The sequence below is a fragment of the Neoarius graeffei genome, chromosome 27 (assembly GCF_027579695.1).
Source record: "Neoarius graeffei isolate fNeoGra1 chromosome 27, fNeoGra1.pri, whole genome shotgun sequence".
Classification (NCBI taxonomy): domain Eukaryota; kingdom Metazoa; phylum Chordata; class Actinopteri; order Siluriformes; family Ariidae; genus Neoarius; species Neoarius graeffei.
In genome coordinates, this window is record NC_083595.1 from 28,829,577 (window position 1) to 28,839,504 (window position 9,928).

Here is a 9,928-nt window from a genome sequence, read left to right on the forward strand (position 1 = left end):
GCACTAATGCAACCCCATACCATCAGAGATGCAGGCTTCTGAACTGAGCGCTGACAACAACTTGGGTCATCCTTCTCCTCTTTAGTCCAAACGACACAGCATCCCTGATTTCCATAAAGAACTTCAAATTTTGATTTGTCTGACAACAGAACAGTTTTCCACTTTGCCACCATCCATTTTAAATGAGTCTTGGCCCAGAGAAGACGTCTGCTCTTCTGGATCATGTTTAGATATGGCTTCTTCTTTGAACTATAGAGTTTTAGCTGGCAACGGCGGATGGCACGGTGAATTGTGTTCACAGATAATGTTCTCTGGAAATATTCCTGAGCCCATTTTGTGATTTCCAATACAGAAGCACGTCTGTATGTGATGCAGTGCCGTCTAAGGGCCCGAAGATCACGGGCACCCAGTATGGTTTTCCAGCCTTGATCCTTACGCACAGAGATTCTTCCAGATTCCCTGAATCTTTTGATGATATTATGCACTGTAGATGATGATATGTTCAAACTCTTGGCAATTTTACACTGTCAAACTCCTTTCTGATATTGCTCCACTATTTGTCGGCACAGAATTAGGGGGATTGGTGATCCTCTTCCCATCTTTACTTCTGAGAGCCGCTGCCACTCCAAGATGCTCTTTTTATACCCAGTCATGTTAATGACCTATTGCCAATTGACCTAATGAGTTACAATTTGGTCCTCCAGCTGTTCCTTTTTTGTACCTTTAACTTTTCCAGCCTCTTATTGCCCCTGTCCCAACTTTTTTGAAATGTGTTGCTGTCATGAAATTTCAAATGAGCCAATATTTGGCATAAAATTTCAAAATGTCTCACTTTCGACATCTGATATGTTGTCAATGTTGTATTGTGAATACAATATCAGTTTTTGAGATGTGTAAATTATTGCATTCCGTTTTTATTTACAATTTGTACTTTGTCCCAACTTTTTTGGAATCGGGGTTGTACACACATATATATATGTGTGTGTGTGTGTGTGTGTGTGTGTGTGTGTGTGTGTGTGTATATACAGTTAGGTCCATATATTTTGGACACTGACACAAATTTTGTTTTTTTACCTGTTTACTGAAACATATTCAAGTTGTAGTTATATAATGGACATGGACATAAAGTCCAGACTTTCAGCTTTCATTTGAGGGTATCCACATTTAAATTGGATGAAGGGTTTAGGAGTTTCAGCTCCTTAACATGTGCCACCCTGTTTTTAAAGGGACCAAAAGTAATTGGACAATTGACTCAAAGGCTATTTCATGGGCAGGTGTGGGCAATTCCTTCGTTATGTCATTCTCAGTTAAGCAGATCAAAGGCCTGGAGTTGATTTGAGGTGTGGTGCTTGCATTTGGAAGATTTTGCTGTGAAGAAAACATGCGGTCAAAGGAGCTCTCCATACAGGTGAAACAAGCCATCCTTAAGCTGCGAAAACAGGAAAAACCCATCCGAGAAATTGCTACAATATTAGGAGTGGCAAAATCTACAGTTTGTTACATCCTGAGAAAGAAAGAAAGCACTGGTGAACTCATCAATGCAAAAAGACCTGGACACTCACAGAAGACAACAGTTATGAATGATCGCAGAATAATTTCCATGGTGAAGAGAAACCCCTTCACAACAACCAACCAAGTGAACAACACTCTCCAGGAGGTAGGCGTATCAATATCCAAATCTACCATAAAGAGAAGACTGCATGAAAGTAAATACAGAGGGATCACTGCACGGTGCAAGCCACTCATAAGCCTCAAGAATAAAAAGGCTAGATTGGACTTTGCTAAAAAACATCTAAAAAAGCCAGCACAGTTCTGGAAGAACATTCTTTGGACAGATGAAACCAAGATCAACCTCTACCAGAATGATGGAAAGAAAAAAGTATGGCGAAGGCGTGGTACAGCTCATGATCCAAAGCATACCACATCATCTGTAAAACATGGCGGAGGCAGTGTGATGGCTTGGGCATGCATGGCTGCCAATGGCACTGGGTCACTAGTGTTTATTGATGATGTGACACAGGATAGAAGCAGCCGGATGAATTCTGAGGTATTCAGAGACATACTGTGTGCTCAAATCCAGCCAAATGCAGCCAAACTGATTGGTCTGCATTTCATAATACAGATGGACAATGACCCAAAACATAAAGCCAAAGCAACCCAGGAGTTTATTAAAGCAAAGAAGTGGAATATTCTTGAATGGCCAAGTCAGTCACCTGATCTCAACCCAATTGAGCATGCATTTCACTTGTTAAAGACTAAACTTCAGACAGAAAGGCCCACAAACAAACAGCAACTGAAAACCGGTGCAGTAAAGGCCTGGCAGAGCATTAAAAAGGAGGAAACGCAGCATCTGGTGATGTCCATGAGTTCAAGACTTCAGGCAATCATTGCCAACAAAGGGTTTTCAACCAACTATTAGAAATGAACATTTTATTTACAATTATTTAATTTGTCCAATTACTTTTGAACCCCTGAAATGAAGGGATTGTGTTCAAAAAATGCTTTAGTTCCTCACATTTTTATGCAATCATTTTGTTCAACCCGCTGAATTAAAGCTGAAAGTCTGAACTTCAACTGCATCTGAATTGTTTTGTTCAAAATTCATTGTGGTAATGTACAGAACCAAAATTAGAAAAATGTTGCCTCTGTCCAAATATTTATGAACCTAACTGTATATATATATATATATATATATATATATATATATATATATATATATATATATGTGTGTGTGTGTGTGTGTGTGTGTGTATACACACATATAATGTAGATATAGCATATATATATTTTTTTACTCTATGAGGCAGTAGCCCCAAGAATTAAGTGTAATCTAAAAATGAATAATTTAAAAATCACAGAAGTAAAATATACCGAGGGTCTGTACTTCATATTATTCTACTCTTACCTCTTACAGTTTTCGAAACTGAAACGTCCAAACCGAGGCTGACATATGCACGCTGTCGCCATGACCCAAACTCTCATTTGTCGGAAATGGCCCGGTGCTAGAGCTCAGTGGAACGCACTTTACCTCTGTAATAAGCATAAACATGCCTGTAAGCGATTTCTTTAGTCCATTTATTTCAAATGGTGAACCGAACTGTATACACTCACTGGCCATTTTAATCAGAACATGTGTATGTGCATGTGCAGTGCGCGATTGTTACATTCTTACAGCACGATGACAGTGGCTAGTGTCTCTATATGACACAGTAGCCACAACAAAAACGATTTTGACCTTTTTGGTGACCTTGACTGGATGACCCTCAAATCGTTGGAGGTTCTATTTAAGACCAATGCCCATCTATCCTGAAAGTTTCATGAAGATTCATCCAGCCGTTTTCCCGTAATATCATTAACAAAGAAACCCGACCGAAAACAATACCTCGCCCCCTGGTGGACTCCGTCCCAGGTGCGATAACTATAATGAATTTTCTGGTTACACAATTGCACTATTTGACCAGATAGGATAGGATACGGTTATAGAAGTGATTTATTTATAATCATGTTATCTGTTATCACCCAAATGAGGATGGGTTCCCTTTTGAGTCTGGTTCCTCTCAAGGTTTCTTCCTCATGTCGTCTCAGGGAGTTTTTCCTTGTCACCATCACCACAGGCTTGCTCATTAGGGATATATTTATAAATTCAAGTGTTTAAATGTTTTATCTGGAATTTGTTTCTGTCAAGCTGCTTTGTGATAATATATTGTTAAAAGCGCTATACAAATAACCTTGAATTGAATTCCAGATCTGACACCCAAAATATTTTCTAGGTGCAGCATATCCTTTCAAATGTACTACACAGCTATTTTTCCTAAAACTATCCCAGGTGAAAGCAGAGTGGACAAAAACAGTTAACACAAAGAATAAAATCCATGTGAATCTTACGACAGTGTGTTCATTATATCTTGAGTGAATGCATCAGTAATGCCAACCTGGTTTCCTTCTCTGTAGAAACCATAAAGTAGAGTGTAACCTGATCGGATTTGGGAGTAGACAAAATGAAAGTGAGAAACAAAACTGTTTTACTGCCCTACTTATTCACTCCTCACACTTCTAGTACAATATCTCCCCTTACAGGATCTGAGTATAATTACATATTGCCTGTTTCTTCGATTCACTTTAGCATTAAAGCAGGGGCGTAGCTGGGGGGTCCTGGGCAGCCCATGACCCCCCCCCCCCCCCTTTGTCGGACCATACATTTTTTCAATAGCTGCATAAGAATATTAGAAAAGCGCCCACTGTAATTTTTCTACCTTTTTTTTTTAAACTAGATTGTCACCTCAGCCTCATTAGGGTTTCTATAACCTTGTATGGACTTCCTGTGGTTTGGGCACGAAAACCCAGTTTGTCAGTGTGTGCGGGAGAGGCGGATGTACAGTAAGTGCAGATATGAGCATAAAGTGCGTGAAAGGCACACAACAGGCAAACAGTCCGAAACGGCAGGCAAAGTTGTAATTGAGGAAACAAGCAGGAGGTCAATCGAGGCACGGACAGAATATCATTGGCAAAACTATACAAGATCAAGGGACGAGAAACAGGAGTCGAAAAACCAGGAGGTCAACAAGAACAGGGAACAAGGCTCAGTAAGGCACACTAGACGTGGTGTAATACTTCGCATCGTCCTTGCATGGGCGCAGTCCTTAAATAGCCCAAACATACAGTAGTTCACTGATTAAAGACAGGTATTCTTTGTTAACGGCGTGCATGCTGGAGCTCGTTAGGCTCGTTAGGCTGCCAGTGTAGCTGCAGTCTTTTTAGTTGCGAATTACGAGTATTTTCTCGTGTTAATAATTCGCCATGTCAAAACAAGTGAAACTTTCCTCCTTCTTTCGACGTGAAGAGAGGTAAGCAACTTATTATATATTTTTTTCCATCAAAGTTGCATTTTGTGGCTTTGAAGCTAAGTTTTAGTGCCGTTTCTAGAATACAACATCAAGAAAACATGGAAGAAACAGTAATAATGGAAGAGCCGGTTTCTAAGCTACCTAAAATTAGCAATGGTAATTATTTTTTGTTATATAATGTACTCAGGCTGCCAGTCAGTGTGTGACCCCCCCATGAAAAATCCTAGCTACGCCCCGTAAAGGCTACTGGATAATGAATGTGCATCACCAGAGAAAAGGTCTAGAAGGTTCTGAAGGTCTGTTGTACCTGTACTGTCACTTCAAACCATCTTTAAAACCATCAACACTTCCAATATACTGGAGCAGGATGGAGTGTGAATTACAGGAAGAATAATCTAGAAATAGTGATCCAGTGTTAATATGTATAATAAATGTAATGTTGGAGCACATAAGTTGTTAATAATGGTCTATCTGACTAATTGAAGAATAAATACACTGAAAACTTTGCCAAAGTCAAGGTCACTGAGATCATGTATTTTCCCCATTATGATGTTTGATGTGAACATTAACTGAAGCTATTGACCTGTACATTGACCGACAGTACATTATTTTATACATTGTGCTGCTGCTACATGATTGGCTGATTGCATGAATGAGCAGGTGTGTAGGTGTTCCTAATAATTAAGAAATGGTTGCAAATCTAGATCTATTTGGGAAAAGCCTACATCATTAGCCTATATATAAGATTGATCAATATGTACAGTGGTGCTTGAAAGTTTGCGAACGCTTTAGAATTTTCTTTATCTCTGCATAAATATGACCTAAAACATATTTTAGGTCATATTTTAAGTCCTAAAAGTAGATAAAGAGAACCTAAATAAATGAGACAAAAATATTATACTTGGTCATTTATTTATTGAGGAAAATGATCCAATATTACATATCTGTGAGTGGTAAAAGTATGTGAACCTTTGGCTTCAGTATCTGGTGTGACCCCCTTGGGCAGCAATAACTGCAAGTAAACGTTTCCGGTAACTGTTGATCAGTCCTGCACACCAGCTTGGAGGAATTTTAGCCCATTCCTCCATACAGAACAACTTCAACTCTGGGATGTTGGTGGGCTTCCTCACATGAACTACTCACTTCAGGTCCTTCAACAACATTTCAATTGGTTTAAGGTCAGGACTTTGACTTGGCCATTCCAAAACATGAACATTAACATTAGCCAATGTGAGAGAGAGGCCTTCAGTTGCTTAGAAGTTACCCTGGGGTCCTTTGTGACCTCGCCGACTATTACACGCCTTGCTCTTGGAGTGATCTTTGTTGGTCGACCACTCCTGGGGAGGGTAACAATGGTCTTGAATTTCCTCCATTTGTACACAATCTGTCTGACTGTGGATTGGTGGAGTCCAAACTCTTTAGAGATGATTTTGTAACCTTTTCCAGCCTGATGAGCATCAACAACACTTTTTCTGAGGTCCTCAGAAATCTCCTTTGATCGTGCCATGATACACTTCCACAAACATGTGTTGTGAAGATCAGACTTTGATAGATCCCTGTTCTTTAAATAAAACCAGGTGCCCACTCACACCTGATTGTCATCCCATTGATTGAAAACACCTGACTCTAATTTCACCTTCAAATTAACTGCTAATCCTAGAGGTTCACTTACTTTTGCCACTCACAGATATGTAATATTGGATCATTTTCCTCAATAAATAAATGTCCAAGTATAATATTTTTGTCTCATTTGTTTAACTGGGTTCTCTTTATCTACTTTTAGGACTTGTGTGAAAATCTGATGATGTTTTAGGTCATATTTATGCAGAAATATAGAAAATTCTAAAGGGTTCACAAACTTTCAAGCACCACTGTATAATCAATATGTAAATAAGACAGCTTCAGAAGAACGACAGTAATATTTGGGAGTTATAAGAATGCTTGTGGCTCTGTTGAGCTAATTTTGTTTTCGTGCAGGTGGCTTAGGAAATGCAGCTCTCTCCAGGCCCATCTGCCTCTCAAACAGCAGGTGGCTGGCTTCAGCATTTCATTCCTCTTGTCCTTGTCTTGTCCCTCCATCATTATATACTATATCTTGCCACACACATACGGCTGTGTCATGGACTGTTGTAGCTTACTGTTTAAAGCTCTGGACTAGTGATAGGAAGGTTCTGAGTTCAAATTCTAGCTGAGCACTAACTCTTTGACAATGTAAGGCCCCTGGTTTGTTTTCTCCCTTGCTTATATGTACCTTAAATAAAAGCATCTGACATACATTTCTGTCTCCTTCCTGGTCTTTTCTTATCTACAGTATTCATCTGTCATGTTCCACTTTAAATGTGGAATTACACAAATACGCTGGAGCTAACTTTACAGTCAGGACTGAGACTGACTCTACAGTGCTCATCTATCACTTTCTACTCCTTGAACTAAACATTCTCTGAACACTCATTCCTCCTTATTAACTCCGCCAACTTTGTTGGAGGTTATGTTTTCACCTCCGTTTGTTTGTTTATTTGTTTGTTTGGATTTTTTTTTGTATGTTCCCAACAGAACTCCAAAAAGTATTGACTGGATTTTGATGAAATTTAGTGTATTATCCAGCTTTAGTATTATCCTAGGTTCAAGTGATTTGATTTTGATGTTGATCTGGATCAGGATCGAGATTTTGGATCCAGATCAATTTTTCAGATTAGTAAACATCTGGATATTCTAATATGTGGCTTGGTGGAGGTATGTACTCTACTGAGTGCCCTAGTTTCAGATGTAATTGATTATCCAAGACATGTCTGGTGTTAGGTGGCATGGTGGTGTAGTGGTTAGCACTGTCGCCTCACAGCAAGAAGGTCCTGGGTTTGAGCCCAGTGGCTGATGAGGGCCTTTCTGTGTGGAGTTTGCACGTGTTCTCCACGTGTTTGTGTGGGTTTCCTCTGGGTATTCTGGTTTCATCCAAAGACATGCAGGGTAGGTTAATTGGTGGCTCTAAATTGACCATAGGTGTGAATGGTTGTTTGTCTGTATGTGTCAGCCTGGCGACTTGTCCAGGGTGTACCCTGTCTCTTGCCCATAGTCAACTGGGACAGGCTCCAGCTTGCCCCCGACCCTGTACAGGATAAAGTGGCTACAGATAATGGATGTTTGGTGTCCAATGCTTGATTCTTAATTTTGCACTGGAGTTATGAGGCTAATGCAGCTAAAAAATAATGGAAGTCTGACCTTAAATGAGGCAGCACGGTGGTGTAGTGGTTAGCACTATTGCCTCACAGCAAGAAGTGTGAATGTGAGTGTGAATTGTTGTTTGTCTCTATGTGTCAGCCCTGCGATGACCTGGTGACTTGTCCAGGGTGTACCCCGCCTCTCACCCGTAGTCAGCTGGGATAGGCTCCAGCTTGCTCACAACCCTGTACTTGATAAGCGGTTATGGATGATGGATGGATGACCTTAAATGAATTTGAAGTTGTAAAATCACTTCCATCTGCATCTCTTTCAGGTTTCCTATTCATTTCAAACTTTGGGAGGATTTAAGTGTGTGAATTTGTGTATAATGTGGTGACCTGTGATAGACTGCCGTCCCATCCAGGGTGTGTTCCTGGGATAGGGTCCAGATCCACCATTAACCTGACAAAGATAAAGCAGTTATTGAAAATGAGAGTGAGTGATTTTGGGTGAGATCAACTACATTAGCCTCACAGCTCCAGTACAAATTTAAAGCAGCAAACAATAGAAACCAATATGTCTATTAGCTACATTACAGGTAAGTGGAAGGGGAACTTGTGTAAATTAGATTATTCACCAAACTACTTGGATGTCTTTGGGATGTCCGTGTCCTTGGATTGGTGAAAGGCGCTATATAACTTGTTATTGCTCCAGTAGCGAGTTGTCTGTTGACGTTTATTCGCAGGTTGATCATCACATGCCTGATGCTGATTTCTGCAGGGGAGACCCTCATCAGTATCCGGTTATTTAGCACAAAAGTCTTTTAGCACAAATCTAAAGTCTTTTAGCACAAGTTCTAAAGTCTCTTAGCACAGCTCTAAGTTCTTTAGCACAACTCTGGATTATGGTCACAATAATTAAAAAAATACTCCTCTTGATATAGGAAGGGGTTTATTATGATTGCTTTGGGACTGGAAGCTGGAATTTCTGCTGCTGTACATGTTAAGGATCAGTTGTTGATCCCTGAAACGTGGACTGAAAATCTGATTCTTTGGCATCTTTGGATATTTGTAGTTAAGCCATAACAAACCTTGAATTGTCGGCACCTTCATAGATAACTTCAGTCACTTCTGATCATATCACAAATTCAACTGACTGTCAATAATTACACGTTTGCCGAATTAATTAACCGGTGGATTGTGTCTCTTGCCCTGCTTGACAAAGTTTTTTGTCAGCTAAGAGTGGAATCTATTCCTATAAACTTACTCAAAATTATTAAAAGTCCATTTGATATCACATATTACTGTTTTCATATGTATTTGACGAATAAAGCTACAAAGTCTTTAACCGGAAAAAAAAGACCAATTTCAATGAGAAAAATGAGAATCATGTCTCCTTAGTAACCAACAGTTGCGATATGTAAACAAACGAAAGAAACTTCCACTAAAGTATTCTGGAACGAATGGCAATTAAATAAAAGTGCAATAGAAATGTTCAGGAATGACAAAAGAACCAAAATTAATATGTCAATTATTTATAATATGGCAATCATGAAGCAAGAAGATGAAGAAGAAGCGATTACGCCAAGATGTAAGAGTTGTTTGATCATCAAGACAAATCTTGAAGCTGTGGTTAGTTTACAGGGAAATTCACTTTGTTGCAGTGTGTTTATATTTGATTTCAAGATTAATTTTTTTGTTCAATGCTATCAACTGCTAAAAACATTATTTAACACTAAATTATCAAATCAATAAACTACAAACACTCATCTGTAGATTGTGCGAAAAAACCGCAGTGCACAGATTACAGACAATTTGCACAAGTCGATCAGATCAAGAACAGCTTGCACTTTATTTGAATAATAAATCCTTGATGGAACAATGAATTCTGAATTATACCAGCAAATTCTAAAGGAAAATGCCAGGACA